The following is a 17,181-nucleotide window of genomic DNA, read 5'->3' on the forward strand; positions in this document are numbered from 1 at the left end:
AGCAGCATCCTGGAGGCAGTGAGAGGTGATAGGATCAAAAGCACAAGTAAAAAGGTTTTCCTAGACAAAAGGGGCACAACTTTATGTTTTGATACTGGAGGGAAGAAAGAAAGGATATGTAAAGACAAGTTTTGAGGTGAAGGGGGTCACATGGTGCAAACCCCTGACCCCAAGAATGAAATCCTTCCACAACTTCTCTGACAAATAGTCAAATAAAAATGTTGAAATGTAGTTAAATGATGAAAAGACTATGAAAGGCCAAACAAAAATAGTTGGTTTTGCAAATCATGTAACTTTATGGATACAGGCATTCACAAATAAAGAAATCCCTAGTTGCCTTGTATTTTAATATACTATCATCAACTAATCTAATGCTATTGAGAAATTTACATTTCATAATGGAACTGGCCCTGAAGTGTTTACTATATAAAGGTCTGACTGACAGCAAGGCAAAATCATGCAAAAACAAACACAGAGTAGTAATAGAGTTATAATTGAGAAACATTCTCTTTCCTGGGAAATTAAAAAGGAGATAAAGGAGAAAGGAAATCCAAACATCTATGTTCTATCCATCTAAGTTATCCAGCAGACTTTCATATAGGAGTGAGGAGCTGAAATAGCACCTGGGATTACCCTTTTATTTGCAAAATCAGGCTTCCTCTCCTGCTCCCCTGCTTCAGACCCACTCTCCTTTTTTTTCTTCCTCTTCTCCATCTCTGATGACTTTCTATCATATACTCAGTCTCTGTTCCCCCTAAAAAAACTAGATGGTTCAATCAGAGATCCAAATGGATGTGCGCTAGGTAAGCCCCCAATAACTTCTGTGGGAATGTGATAACACTAGGATACAATGGAAAAGAGATCTGGGTTTGGAGCGAAAGGACTTGGTTTCTTCAACCATAAAATGAGAAGAGTGTGGACTAACCAACCTGAAAGGTCTCTTCTAATCCTAAATTTATGATCTTATGAGCTAGTCACTTAACCTCCATGATCTCAGTGTCCCCATCTATTAAATATAAGAGCTGAACTAGGTGACTTCTCATGTCCCATTCATCTTTAAATCCATGAAATTTTGAAACTTTGATGATGTGTCAAATTCATGTAAAGAGAATGGTATTGCAACAGCTTTTCAGATATAGTTCTACAGGGGGGTTAATTTCTTTGCTAAATAAAAATGAATTATGCCAGTCAGCATCCTTCCTTACTACCTATCAAATACGGTTTTCAAAAGGTGGAAGAAATCTTATTTATAAACATAAAGTAGGCTCAATTAGGCAGGTGGACCCTGTTAAAAGAAAAAATATCTTCAGGAACTCATATCTAAAGAATCTACATTAGAAAGAGGAAGTTGATGGTTCATGTGTGTTTCCAAGTTACAGACTAGTGGCATTGAAAATTGAATGCTTATTTAGGTAAAGGGAATTATGAAAATGTAGACATTCCTTAAACAATTCAACATCCCACCTATTACTCTGTTCCTATTATACCTCATACTTTAAAACATTGATACATATTTCCTTCAATCTCCAAATATATTTCAGCATTTTTATTGTTTGTTGAAGGACAAGAGTTCCATGGCATTGATGGGAGTTGGTAAGGTAAAGCAGTTAGGTACCCTAATGGACAGAGCTCTGAATTTGGAGTCAAGAAGTCACAAATTCAAATTCTGTCCCTGATATTTACTAGCTGTGGAATATTTTACAAATTATTATACCTCTTCTAACCTCAGTTTCTTCACTTGAAAAATAGGAATAGCAATAGTACTTGCTTTCCAGAGTTGTGAAGGCAAATGAGATAAAGTGTAAAACATTTTGAAAATGCTCAAGTGCTATATAATTGCTAGCTAACATTATTATTATCTATACTTCAGTTTTCCAAGTTTTGCTTGTATATTTGTTTGCATAACTTTAGATAGCTTCCATTGCAAAAGTGGCCCTCCATATTGACTAGATCCTGTGATTTATGGCTTATACCTTTAATGATGCTATAAATATATATGGCACTGCACAGGTGATAAAATTGCAATGAACAAATAAATGCTGTCCCCTAGGAAACTTGGAACAAGCAGCATAGCCATTCAGGCTAGTGACAGAAAAACAGATATGCCTTAAGCAGGAAAGAAACAGCTTTAGGATTCTTAACAAATGGATATTTTGGTGATTTCAAAAGAGTATTTTTTTTATTTGAAAACTGCCTCTTCTACTAATTTTCAGTATTCCCATTGCCCCCATCCTGATTATCAATGAAATTGGGAAAGATGAGCTCTGATGTTCTTCTATTTCTAACATTCTTGGCTCCTAGGGAATCATAGGACTGGACCATCAGCCCATACTTAAGCAATATAATTAACAGCTGTGCTCCTTTAGACTGGTATGCATTTCATCTATGAACATATCCAGAGCATTACCCAATAGACTCCAGTATTTCTTATATGTCCTTAATGTATCTTCAAATAATTTTTATTTGGAAGTTAAAATGACTCTCAGAAAACATTCCAGCAATACCTCCTTTCCTCAGGGCTTTATGCTTCTGTTTATAGATGTCCCTCCATAATTGAACAAGGAAAGAAAATATACTTTTTATGGTAGTGATTTTTTTATTTTCTTTCATTTATTCAAGTGGTAAGATGAAATAAAAAATATGAGCATTAGAGTGTAACATACAAGAATGCCTCTATTTGGGGCAGGCATGTACCCCCATACATGAACCTTAGTTTAGTAGGGTTGGAATCAGCTCATACTGGCTCCAGAAAGTCTATTATTAAATCATACAAATACTTATACCTTGGAAAACAGCAAACTCTACAAATCTGGGCTTACTGCATGATTTCGTTGATTGTGCAGACTTAATAAAAGTGATAAAGAAAATATTAGTGATGTAGATTAAACTTAACAGTATATTGTGCATTTTTTCAGAGAACCATTTGTTAAATATTTAGCAGCATGTCATTGGAGTATAAGATGCATCCAGAGTTTTCGTTTTCTTTTGGATCAGATAAGGATTTTATAGGACATACAGTAAACTGACTGCAAAATCATTGAAGGTAGTGAAGAGAAAGAGTGTGACAGGTTCAAACAGGAGAGTATGAACAAATTGACCTGCTGATAGAATTATGAAAGAGAGTCATAGATTTTCAGAGTTAGAAGGGACCTCAGGGATTTTTATTCCAATTCATAACTAAACTAGAAAATTAATTCTTATTTATCAATACTTTGAGGACAACTAGGTGACATAATGGATGGAATGTGAGACCTGGAGTCAGAAAGTCTCATCTTTTTGAATTCAAATTTGGTCTCAGACACTTACTAGCTATGTTCTAGGCAAATCACTTAACCCTATTTACCTCAGTTTCCTCAACTATAAAATAAGCTGGATTAGGAAATGACAAACCACTCCAGTATCTCTGACAAGAAAACCCCAAATGGGATCACAAAGAATTTAACGTGATCAAAAATGACTGAACCACAACTATTGATGCCTCATCCAGTTTTATCTGAAGTTCATTTTTTGACCCTGAACATTCTCAGTAAAATATTGAGGCTCCCCAATGAAGAGAAATTCACATACTCTCTATTCAGCCAATTTGACTGATTCTTAGGATTTTTTAAAACCAGAAATCAAGTTTATTTTTTTCATCTTTGTAACATCTACATGCAAAAAAGAAAAAAAGAAAAAGAAAGGCAAATTTAATCACCTTTCTATGGGAAAATCTTTCAACAACTTTGAAGGCAATTTTCATGTCCCACTGAGTCTTCTCTTCCCCAGAATAAACATCCCCATTTCCTTCAAATGACCTCCAAATGGCATAATCTCAAAAATTGTCACCAGTAGGTTCTTCCTTAATAGGTTCTTGATATTCTCCCCAAACATTGTTCAACATACCCTTCAGCTTCCCCCTAAAAATAGTAAGGGAATTAATGAAATAGAAGCAAATAAGTTACAAAGTAGATTTCTGTGGACCTCAAAGTTGAATCATAGTAAAATTTAACAAATGAGTTTGTGAGAGCTGGTAGCACAAAGTGGCTTGCCCAAGATCACACAGGCAATAAATCACAGAACTAAGATCTCTATTAGAATCAGCTAGAATTAGAATTCAATAAATAGCCCACTGGGCCTGGAGTCAGGAAGATCTGAGTTCAAACCCAGCACCAGACACCTACTAGCCCTATGATTTTGGGATATAGCTAGCTCCTCTAGTGGAGCCATCCGGTAAGGAGACTTCATGATACCCAGGCTAGGTCTCAAAGAAAAAGAATTCCACAAGTGGAAGTGTTAAACACATTACAAACATCAGAGAGAGAGAGAAGCAAGTGGTTCAGTTGAGCTGGAACATTGAATAAAGGGAAGCATTATGAAACACATCTGGAAAAGGAATATGAGCTAGAACATGAAGAGCCTTAAAGGACAAAGAATTTATCTTTGACCCTCTAGCTAATGGGGAGGAAGTGAAGGTTTCTGAAGAGGGTGTTACATAAGTCAGATCTACACATTAAGAAGATCACTTTGGCATTTTTGTTTTGTGTAGGATGGATTAAGGGAAAGAGAGCCTGGAAGCAAAAAGACCATTGAGGGTACTATTACAGAAAGTCCTAATAAGGGTTTGAAATAGGGTAGTAGCAAGGGGAGTGGAAAGAAACCAATTATGTTAAAATAAAGTTATCAAAATATTTTTTAAAATTAAAAAAACCCCACAAGTTCACAAATCTTAGATTCAAAGCTTTTGCTTCAGACATATATTAAGAGTTTAGAGAGCCTTTTTTGGAGGGGGGGAGCAGGAAAGACAATATGGGCAGAAGTACTCAGAATTGACATTGCTTACTAGATTTCCCTGACTTATCCAATTAGAAATGATTTTGTCCTCCTTAAGCCTCTTATGTATTCTGGACTATTGATAAGAACTTATATTGTGATTTACATTACAAATTCCTCTATCTTATTCCTCTATCTTATCTGTACTACAATTCTATATTCTGGAAAGCAGGAATTGCATTTGATTTCAACATTATATCCACAGCACTTACTATTAACACATAGTAGGTTCATGTTACAGGCAATCCATGTCACACACAACCTACATAACACCTAGACATCCAAATAACCATTTCTAACCTTTTTACTCTTTACCCCTACCAACTGCCAGAGCCCCTGCTGCCCCTGTCATCAGAGTGATGGTATAAAAGTTGAGGGCTTTCACAGAAATAGAGAAGGAAAGAAGTTGAAAGTCCAGCTCCCCAGAAGGGGAGTGAAAAAACAAATTAGGGAAATATTTTTTATAGATAACTTCCCAAACATACCAGGACTGCCTAAACTGTTTCCTCCTACCAATATATGACTACCCATCTCACCCCACAGCCAAATTTTTTTTTCATAAAATTCCATCAGGGATTATGATTGTTTAGGCCAACAAGGAAGCCCTCCTAAAATGCAAGTATTTGTAGGAGAATTAAGGATTTCTCAGTTAGAAAGGAAAGATTAACAACAACAATAACAATATTAATAAGAGCAAATAATATTTATATAATGTGTTAAGTTGAAAAATACTTTACAAATACAATCTTATTTTATCTTCACAATAATCCTGGGGTATATATGCTATTATAGTTTCTAACTGAAAGATGAGGAAAGAGTTAAGTCAGAGAGCTAGTAAGTGTCTTAGGTTGGTTTTGAAATTAGATCTTCTTAACTTCAATTCCAAAAAGTTCTAGACTTTGGGTTCAAATTTTGCCTCTGACATACCAGCTCCATGTGCCTCTGAACTATTGTTTCTGATATGAGAGTTCAAGGAGCACTTCACGAGGCTGCTCATACATCTCTGGTGACCAATGTCACCCCACTGTCACCTGTGGCCCCAAGAAGATGTAGCATGATCAGTGGCCACACTCCAGTAAAACTGTCTTGGCAGATGGGATAAACCAGGTTGAGGAAAACCAACAAATGTAAAACCTGATGATCATTTAGGGAGAAGTCTACCCCAAGAAGAATGACCAATGAGAACAATTTATTCCAGCAGCCATGAAGGTGGCTTAAACAGTCGTTGTGGAGTGCTTGGTCAGACATCAAAAATGCCAGGATCACCCATTGTGCCCTGGGCTATTGCCAGTTGTCCTGGCTTTTGTATTGCCATTGGACTTTCATGACTCAGGAAGAGAGAATGAGGCAAGGACATGCTGCAAATCTGCCTTCTTAAATCCCAATTCACATGCAAGTCTAGACAGTATCAGTGATATCACTGGCCCTTTTTGGAAATGAAGGCATCTCTGTGAGTCTGAGCTAGTAATTTAATTCTTCAGATTTTCTTTTTTCTAAAAAAAAAAAATAAATCTGAGCTTTGGGCATTTTTAATTGTTGGTCATCTTAGGTCTTAGCATTTCTATGAGTATCATCAAGCAAATGTTAATGTTAAGTAGATGTTTCTGTGTCTGTAATATCGGAGGAATCATATCTATAATTTTCTGATTCTGTATCTCCTTAATTCAATTTTGTCATATGAAAAGTAGGTTACCCTTGTCTATAGCAATGTCATTATTAAATCTCACATGGGAGCGTTTTTTGTTGCTTCCTCTTTCTCCTTTTCTCTTGACAGCTACTTGTGTTCCAGCCTTGATGTCCAGATTCCCCCAGGACTCCCAACACTGTGCCCTAGCCACCCAGAGGCCAAACAAACAAAACCCCTGATTTCTATTATGTATCATCTAATGGGAAAGAGCTGACAGGAGTCCTGGCACCTGGATTCATCACTTCTCTCTCTAGAGGAGTGTGAGAGCATTTTCTGTGTTTGTTTCTGTTCTCTGTCTCCTATTCCAAACCTAATACTCAGGATTTTGTTATTATGTATTCAAAATCCAGCATATAATTGGAGAATATGGGGATGGAAGAGATACAGTAATATAGAATATTTGAATATATCCCAGTTCTTTCCTCCCATGCTAAAGATGCATCTGGAAGTCAGAATGCCCAGCCAACAGCCGCCAGTAATGGACAAATGAAGACTAAAAGAGATAGGATAGAGCAACAAATAAACAAATTTATTTATTAAATGGCCTTGGGCTTGAAAAGCTGTGTGAAAATGAAGTTACATTTCCTGAAAAGAGAAGGGCTTTGGTCTGAAATATCACAGAACAACAATGAGCAAGATGAAGTCCACTGGCCAGAAACAAGAACTATTATTGTTCCTGAAAGTCCAGAAGAGTAGCAAAAAAATAAATAAAATTAGGGAAATATTTTTTATAGATAACTTCCAAACATAACAGGCCCATCTAAATTGTATTTCCCTACCAAATACCCCACCTCATTGCCAGATTTTTTTTTTTTCATAAAATTCCATTAGGGATTTTGATTGTATAGGTCAACAAGGGAGCCCTCTTAAAATGCAAGTACTTCTAGGAAAATTAAGCATTTCTCCCTTGGAAAGGAAAAGGTAAGGGGAAAGCAGCAGTGTAGTTTGTGGACCACACCCTCTAAGTGCTGAGATGCCCTTGACAACTTACCTCATTAGGAAAGCCAAGCTCTGGGCAACGATACAGCTCACTCTTTGCTCTGGTGTACAAAACAAAATATAAACTTTGTGTTACAAGGCAACCTCTCTAACTCCAGGAAACCAAAGAGAATCACTGGCTTGAAGCTGGAAAGATCCCCATTTTATAAATGGGTGAATTGATACCCACACCTCTGAAAAAAATTACTCAAAGTCCCAGAAATAATAAATGTCAGAGGAAAAATTTGAACCCAGCTCCTCTGACTACAAATTCAAGTCTCTTTCTACTGTGCTAAAGTCCCACTTCCATCAATTATCAGATGGGAAAAAAATCTATTACTGAGGCTTGGTCTGGGACATGCTAAATATGTTATATTTTAGTCTAGATCTGTATACCAACTCACTCCATAACTTATTGTCTTAGCTACTTATATGAAGTTATTAAAGAGACTAAGGGGTAGTCCAAGATCAAACAATTAAAAGGACTTAGAGTTAGCATTTGAACCCAAGGTTGGCTATCAATTTACATCTCATAATAAGAAATCATGTTAAGCATGTTAATCAACAAACATTAATTAAGCATTTTTGATTAGTGATACTCAATGCTGAAAGCTATGGCTAAGTAATAATGATATTAATAATAATAATGACAACTCATTTCAGGAACATTTTGTGGTTTTATGAAATTCTTTCCTCAGTTCACATTAATTCTGTGAAGTAGGAAGTAAACATGTTATGATAATTATTCTAGAGATGAGCACAATACAGTAATGAGAGTTATTGATTTGAAGCCAGATAATCTTTGTTTGATGTCCCTTAAGATCTCAGGTTCTTTATTTTTTCTATTATAAAATTAACACATTGATTAAATTATCTGTTAAAGTTCCTTCTAATTTTAATTCTCAGATGATATGAGGTTAAGGGAGGTTATAACATTCTATCTTTAAAGATTAAATTCTTATTGTATTGTGACTTTGCCATGATTTCACAACTAGTAATAAACAACTTGATGGGGAAAATGTGATTGTGCATTTAGTATACGCTAAGACCTAAAGATATAAATTTTTAAAAAGATCATTCCTGCTTTCAAAAGATGTAATGGATAAATACATAGGAAGAAAGCAATATATAATACAATTCCCAAAGAAAGGCGTTTTTGTTTGGAAAGTCACGTTGATGGTGAATGGAGCCACAGATAATAAATTGACAAACCCTTTGCAGTATTAAGGACAATACTGACTCAATTATAATTGTTCCAGAACTGAAAAATTGGGGGCAGGAGCAAAGAAAGGGGATCCAAGGGAGGAGAAAAAGCAAGGCAGTAGCTGGCAAAGAGATAGTGACAGAAAGGAAGTTTCAATATTTTGGATACTAGAACAATGTTCTAACATCATAATCAATTAATATATACAGAGTCAGAAGTTGTATTTTCTTGTCATCTAGATAATAATTTGCACATAGGGCTTAAGTGAAGATATAGTTTCTGTGGCTCTCCCTATTAAAAAACAGGAACTACAGGAAAATGTATGAACTTCACCCAGGAAAGAAAGGTCACCCTGAGTACTACTTGAAGCCCAGGAACCCTGCGGGCAATGGATGAAAGGCACTTTATAAATATGAAGTGTTATTATATTTCATTATTATTACTACCAGCAAAATCAGCAAGTGGTGCTAAAATAACAGGCTTGCTTGCTCAAGCACCACTGAAATTGCTCTGGGTATAAATCGTAATTTAATCCTACTGTCACCTGAAAAATTATGTGCTACTTCTCAGATCTGAACTAATTATGTGAAAAGAATTGTCTGAATTGGGGCTATATATATATATATGTGTGTGTGTGTGTGTATGTGTTTTTATATATGTATTATCTACATATTTTTTATTCTTTACATATATGCAAGTAGCTATATACATTTATACATGTGTTTGTATATATGCACAGCTACATGTATATATTAATATAGATATACATGAATATATCCAATAATAAAAGAATGCAACCACACCATAAGAAAGAAAAGAAGCCAAGAAAGCCAAGAAAAAGAAGAAAAAATAAAACAAAAAATATTTATGGACTAGACAAATGATTTCATTACAGAACAGGAGAGGTGGAAGAGAAAAAAAATTTAATGAAAATCTAATTATCAATAAGCATTTATTAAGAACCTACTATAATAATTGTACTAAGCACACTGAGCATTTCAACCTGATTTCTGGAAGTTTTCTGAATGATCAACTCTTTAAAAAAATGTATATATATATATATAATATATATATATATATATATATGTAACTCTTTGCAAACCTCAAAGTATGATATAAATCTTAGCTATTTTTGTTGGTCAATTGATAAGTTTATTAAATGCCTAATATGTGCCAGGTACTATACTACAAGCACTGACAGTACAAAATAAAAAGGAAAAAACATTGCTTCTCTCAAGAAGTTCACAGTCTGATGGAGAGCATAGAACAACTATTTACAAATAAGATATATACAAGATAAGTTGGAAATAAGCAACAGAGGGAAGGAATTAGTAAAGGCAGACTGTAGAAGATGGGATTTTATCAGTCTTTGTCTGTCTCTTCCCTTTTTTCCTGTTCCTCTCCTTTCTTCCCCTTCCCCTCCTCTCTTGAATCCTCTCCCCCTCTCCTCCATTCCCCCTTTTTTTCTGTCTTTTCTTTCTCTATGTCTATGTCTCTCTCTCTCTCTTTCTTTCTCTATATCTGACTCTGTCTGTTTTTCTGTCTGTCTCTCCTTCTTGCTATCTCTAGCTGTCTCCTTTTTTCTCTCTGGCTCTGTTTTTATTTCTCTTTGTGTGTCTCTGTGCATATCTCTATCACTCTGTCTTTTCTGTCTCTGTCCCTCCTCTGCCTCTGTCTCTTGCCTCTGTTTGTCTCTCTCCATCTCTGTCTGTCTGTTCCTGTCTCTGTCTGTCTCTCTCTGTATGTCTCTCAGTGTCTCTGTCTCTTTCTCTGTCTTATGTCTCTGTCTCTGTGTCTTTTGTCTCTGTATGTATCTCTCTGTCTCTCTCCTCTTGTCTGCCTTTGTCTCTCTCTTTCTCTCTCTCTCTCTTTCTCTCTCCCTCTCCCTCTTCCTCTCTTCCTCCCTCCCCTTTCCTTCCCACCTTTCTCCTTTTCTCTCCCCCTCCTCTACTTATATCCTTATTATGTACATACTCTCCTGAGTTTTCTTACAATCTGCTCACAGGGTCAAAGGACTATCTAAGTCTCTTTGAACCTGTTTGAATTTTTGATAGAAATCCTTTTTTTCACATAGCCAATATGAAGGCTGCCTTTCCAAATTTTACTTTTCATTAGTGTCAAAGGCAGGAGTGGAACCCAGGTCCTCTAAGGTTAATAGTGAAGGCAAGAGAAGCCTGATCTAAGAACAATTTTTTTTTTAATGATACTCTATTACACAGAGAGACACAGACACACACACACAGAAAGAGAGAGATAGAGAGACAGAGACAAAGAGAGAGATAGAGAGGGAGAGAGACAGAGACAAAGACAGAGAGAGATAGAGAGGGAGAGACAGAGGGAGAGTGAGAGAAAGAGGGAGAGAGAATTCTTTTAAATCAAAGCAAAAAATCTTAATTGAAGGTTATTTGAAAAGCAATGTAAAATTCAATTTACCAAACATTTATTGTATGCCTGTCATGTACAAAGCACACATTATAAAGTAAAATATAAATAGGAAATAGTAAACAGAATGAGGCAAATTCATTTTTAAACTACAATTCACAATAATTTAATTGCATAATACAACACATTGTAAGCTGAATATTATCAAATTATGCCACTTGTCTAAAAAAATTTCAGTGTCTATGGTCACAAACTCACAACTAATAACTAAATTGTACAGATCAAATTCTACTGTTAGAAATGAAATTCAAAGAGTACTAATGTAATTAGTAATGAGGAGAACATAGTATGTAGCACTAAAAATGATACACTTCACCTACATTTGATTTAGAACCAGGCTTTCCTGTAAGTCACAGCTGCAACTAAGACCTCTCTCTACCAGCCAACTCCCAACCCCAACCAAAGATAAGGACAATAAATCCAAATTGGCTGACTTTGAGAGGTCTATTTCAACAACCCCAGTAGCCCAGTGCTTCCTACAGTGCCAGGCACTTAATAAATAATACTTGTTGATTGATTGATTACAACTCTCCAAACTTCAGAAGTCAGTTTGGTTACAGATAAAACCCAACTGGATGCTGGGAGTGAAGATGCCTGGACTCTATATTCCTGTACTGCCTACTTTTGTGACATCTGGCAATTCATTTAAATTCACCAGGTTTCATTTTTGCATGTTTGGAAAACACAGGCTTGTATTGGATAACATCTCAGGTCTAGGCTTGTTCTGTGATAACACAACTTTCTGAAATTTAAAAAGAATTTTTTTGAGGGGAAATATACAAAAGGTTCAACATTAGCCTATGTCAGATTTCTGTAAATGGTTTAAATTGTTAATAATACTAATTATTACATACAAGAAGCCATATGCTATAAGGACTAGAAAATAATCTTTGGGTAAAAGATCTGAATTCAAGTCCTTCTTCTATGTGGGCATGTCACAACTTTTGAATGCACCTAATGGCCTCTAATATTGTTAAATTGCATAACAGTTGCTGACCTGCATTGATCCAGTAATCACACCTAGAGTTGTTCACAGGAATGAAATTACAGGTCTGGACCAAATAATAAAAGCAATACTCAACAAGCTTTCTGTAAGTAAATAAACAACAGTATACAGAAATACTAAGGGAAGGGAGACCTTTCATTTTATCTTTGTTAAAGGAAAAATTAAGATGGGATGAGTGTGTGGAAAAAGGTAAAATATCATAGTTGTTCCACATAAAGGAAAGCTGTCCATCACATTTGTGGCTAATTATAACAATCATCTTCCTACACAACAGGAAGATAATAATACTCAATCAGGAGCAACTACTGCACTCATAATTTCCTCCCTAGGCTCCAAAGAACCATCTGATTCAATGTCTAGGTCCCTCCCCTATATAGGAATTGGATTTTTCTCTCTTGAATTAGTTCTATATCCTGATTTAACCTTTCGTTCAATTATATGCTAAAGAAGCCTGTATTTATATTTTAGAATTTAATAAATTTAGGTATATACACAGATATGGAAAATAATATATATAAAAGTCAAATGGAAAAAAGAAAGGAGGAAAGAGGGTGCTTTTAAATAGCAATTCCATGTATGTCTAGACTATACAAAGAAAATATATGGAAATCATATTTCAACATTGATAAAGATGGATCAAATCAGTAAATAATATGCTGTTTGAATATTGTGATTTTTAAAAATAATGTATTCCTATAGCATCTAATCCTCTATATGCATTTTTTCCCACAATGGCAAAAAGAAGGTAACAATATGAGAAATTTCCCACTTATTGCCTTTCTTTATACTATATCTACTCAAATCTTTTGAGTATTTTTGAGGGGGAAGTAGCAAAACAAGCAAAAACCAAATTTCATCATAAAAGACCATTCAGAAATATTGGCGAATATGTCAAAGTATTATGTATCTAGTGATGAAGGATGGAACAAAAGGAAATATATTTAAATTGTAAATTTATTTCAATCATGTCTGACTTTTTGTGAACAACATTTGGGTTTTCTTGGCAAGAAACTAAAGTGGTTTGCCATTTTCTTCTCCAGCTCATTGTACAAATGAGGAAAGTGAGACAAATAGGGTTAAATGACTTACCCAGGACTACACAGCTAGTAAGTATATGAGATGAGATTTGAACCTGACTCCAAACCTGATGTTCCATCCTGTGCCACTGAGCTGCCATTAGACCAGAAGCTTTAGGAGGTTCTACCAAACTCTCTCTTCTTCTCCCTTTCCCTCTCCCTCCTTTTCTCTTTCCCTCTCTTTGTCTCCCTCCCCCCTCTCTCTTCTCTCTCTCTCTCTCTCTCTCTCTCTCTCTCTCTCTCCTCACCCTTTCTCTTTCTGTCTATCTGTCTATCTGTCTCTCTCCCTCTCTCCCTTTCTGCCTGCCTGTCTGTCTGTCTATATATATAAAATTGTGTGTGTTTGTGTTTATACATGTGTGTATCGGGTATTGTTTGGCTTCTCAGTAATTTGGGGATAAGCTAGAAGAGAGAAAGAATGAAACTCAAAAAAACTTTTAATGAACATAAAAAAGGAAAAAAAGATTATCTTTCTAATAATATATAGAACTTCTTAAGTGTTGGTAGCATTTCACTGTGGATTATAATATCATGGATTTAGATCTGGAAGGAACCTGGAGGCCATCTAATCTAAGCACATTCTCATTTTACAAAGAACCACAGTAGTTAAGTGACTTTTCAGATCACAAATGGGAGTCAAGATCGGAAATTAAGTCTGACTCTAAATTCAGAATTCTTTATTTTGTATCATGCTAGTTAGAACAAGGCATTAAAAAGTAACCCACAATTCATAAAAGTCCCTCAATAAAATTCTAAAAATCTCACAGAATACAAATTAATCTTAAAATTTTAGAAAGTTTTTTTATTACTTTCTGATAACTGAAAAGCAAATAGACCTCTAATAAAAGTCAACTATTTTGTGAGCAGATCCCCATAAGTTCAGATCTTTCCATTTTTCCTTTTTCTCATCAAAATGTCCACAAAACATACCAATTTCCCCAATCAATGTGCCGATTAATTGGATGTATTTAAGTGTACTACCCTTCTAGATTATATATTAGCATTTTAACAAGTACCTATAGTAGATTCTATCCCTTAAATCTAATGATGAAAACGTCAGGAATCTTAGCAGTATGGCAAGGGAAATATTTAGGTATATTTGAAATTTCGGTAGTGAATGTCAGAGTCAGAAGTAAAATACCTATCTTCTCATTCTAAATCCCTTCTTTACATCAAGCTGCCATTCAGAAGTATTATTTAAAACATCATGTTTCCCCCTCACAGTTGAACATGTCTTCTACTAATTTGAATGATTTTCATATTGGAAAAGCTAAAATAAACATGCTTAAGGAAACACTGGAGTCCAAGATGAGCGTGGAGACAATGAGAGTGCCTAGCTTCATTTATGTCTTTAGGCCCAGACTCAAGGGCTCTAGAAAGGACTTGAAATGTGATCACAGAATCACGGTGAATCAGTCTTTCAGGAATTATGAGGAATTGGCAAAGTGAAAGAAGAAAAAAAAAAAGGAGAAAAAGTATAGTATAGAAATTATAGATTAATGAGTGTTGTGTCTTGCTTTCTAGAACCCCCAAGTAGGAGGAACAAATGTGCCATTACTTTCTAGAGTCCCCACACCGGGGATGATTATGATATACCTTCCTAGTGGAGAAGTGATGAGGCAGGACTCCAGAGGATGGTGGGAAAATCAAGTCTGTTTATTTCAAGGACTTTCCCCTTTATATAATGTAACACCTGAGACCACATAAACAATTTGCTATTGTATGTAGTTTGCCACCTGGTATCACTCTTCCATTTGGTATCACACTATCTCAATCTTAATACAGGTCGTTACCACCCCCTCACTTCTCAGGAAGGCTGAGAGCCCTTAGAGAAGATAGGGAGCAGAACCAAACATTGTTAACAGGTTCCCTCTGGGCTGAAGGGTCTTATATCTTACCCAGAGTTTCTCCACTGACTATGATCCTCTACAAATGAGCTTGATATTGGTCTCCTGCAAAATAGGATAAGCAATCAATTCAAAGAAGAAAATGTCATGCTAAACATATCTGCTTCCTTTCTTTTACTAATTTTTTCTTATTTTCCCCCAGTTACATGTAAAACAATTTTTAACATTTGTTTTTAAAAGTTGGAGTTCCAGATTCTCTCCCTTCCTCCTTCCTCACCTCTACCCCATTGAAAAGGCACAAGTGAAGTCATGAAAAACATTTACATAAAAATTATTTTGTGAAAGAAAACATATTCTTCCCTTATACTGCCCCCTCCCAAAAAAAAACTCAAAAAAATAAAGAAAAAGTATGCTTTAGTCTATACACAATCAGATAAATTCTTTGTGTGTGGGATACCTTTTTTTATCATACTTAAGTCCTTCAGAGTAATCTTGTATCATTATATTGCTGAAAATAGCCAAGTCATTCACAGTTGATCATCTTACAATATTACTGTTACCTTGTAGTTTGCACATTTGACTTTGCTTGAACTCATGGAAATCTTTCTAGGTTTTTCTAAGAGCATCTTGATCATTTTTTCCTTATAGCATAATAGTATTCCATTATAATAATATGCCACTTTGTTCACCCATTCTCCAATTGATGGGTACTGAGTATACCCTCAACTCCCAGTTCTTTCCCTGAAGAAAAAAAAAAAAAGCTGCTATAAATATTTTGTACATATAAATTCTTTTTCTTTTTAAAAAATCTCTTTTGGGATACATACTTAGTGGTGGTACTTGTAGATCAAATAATTTTATAGCCCTTTGGACATAGTTCCAAATGCTCTACTGAATGGTTGAATCAGTTAACAACAACAACAAGTGAACATAGTATGTGTTGATTTACGTTCAAACTCCTTGGTTCTTTCTCTGCTTGTATGGCATAGATTTCTGTCCAAAGACTATTGGGATTGCTTTGGATCACTGAACCACTGAAAAGAATCAAGCTTTTCATAGTTGATCATTGCACATTCTTATTAATATTGTGTACAATGTATTCCTGGTTTTGTTTATTTCTGTCAGCATTGGTTCATATAAATCTTTCCAGGCCTTTCCATAATTAACTTGTTCATAATTTTTTATAGAACAATAATATTCCATTATTTCATGTATCTTCATTGTTCAGTCATTCCCTAATTGATGGGCATCCACTCCTTTTCCAATTTGTTGCTACCACAAAAGGAGCTGCTACAAACATTTTTGCACATGTGGGCCCTTTTCCCTCATTTATGATTTCCTTGAGTTACAGACTGAGTAATGGCACTGTTGAGTCAAAAGATATGCAGTTTTATAGCCCTTTGGACATAGTTCCAGATTGCTCCCCTGAATGGATTGTTTCACAATTCCACTAACAATGCATTAGTGTACCAGTTTTCTCACCTCCCTTCTAACATATATCATTGTCTTTTTCTATCACCTTAACCAATATTAGAAGTATGAGGTAGTACCTCAGAGTTGTTTTCATTTGCATTTCTTAATCAATAGTGCTTTAGAGCATTTTTTCATGTACCTCTAAATAGTTTTAATTTTGTCATCTGAAAATTGTTCATATCTTTTGATTTATCAATTGGGAAATGACATATTCTGATAAATTTGACACAATTCTTTATATATTTTAGAAATTAGGCCTTTATCAGAAATACTGGCTGTAAACATTTTTTCCCAGCTTTGTACTTCCCTTTTAATCTTATTTCTGTCAGTTTTGTTTATGCAAAACCTTTTTAATTTAATATAATCAAATTTGTCCATTTTGCTTTTCATAATGTTCTCTAGTTTTTCTTTGGTCACAAATTTCCTGTCTCCAAAGATCTGATAGGTAAATGATCCCTTATTCTCCTAATTGTTCATGGTATCACCCTTTATGCCCAAACCATGTATTCATTTTGATTTTATTTTGATATAGGATAGGAGATGTAGATCCATGTCAAGTTTCTATGATATTATTTTCCAGTTTTCCCAGAAATTTCTGTCAAATAGTGAGTTCTTATTCCAGAAGTTGGAGTTTAGGGATTTATCAAATACTAAATTGC

This window comes from Sarcophilus harrisii, chromosome 1 (genome assembly GCF_902635505.1).
Source record: "Sarcophilus harrisii chromosome 1, mSarHar1.11, whole genome shotgun sequence".
Taxonomy (NCBI): Eukaryota; Metazoa; Chordata; class Mammalia; order Dasyuromorphia; family Dasyuridae; genus Sarcophilus; species Sarcophilus harrisii.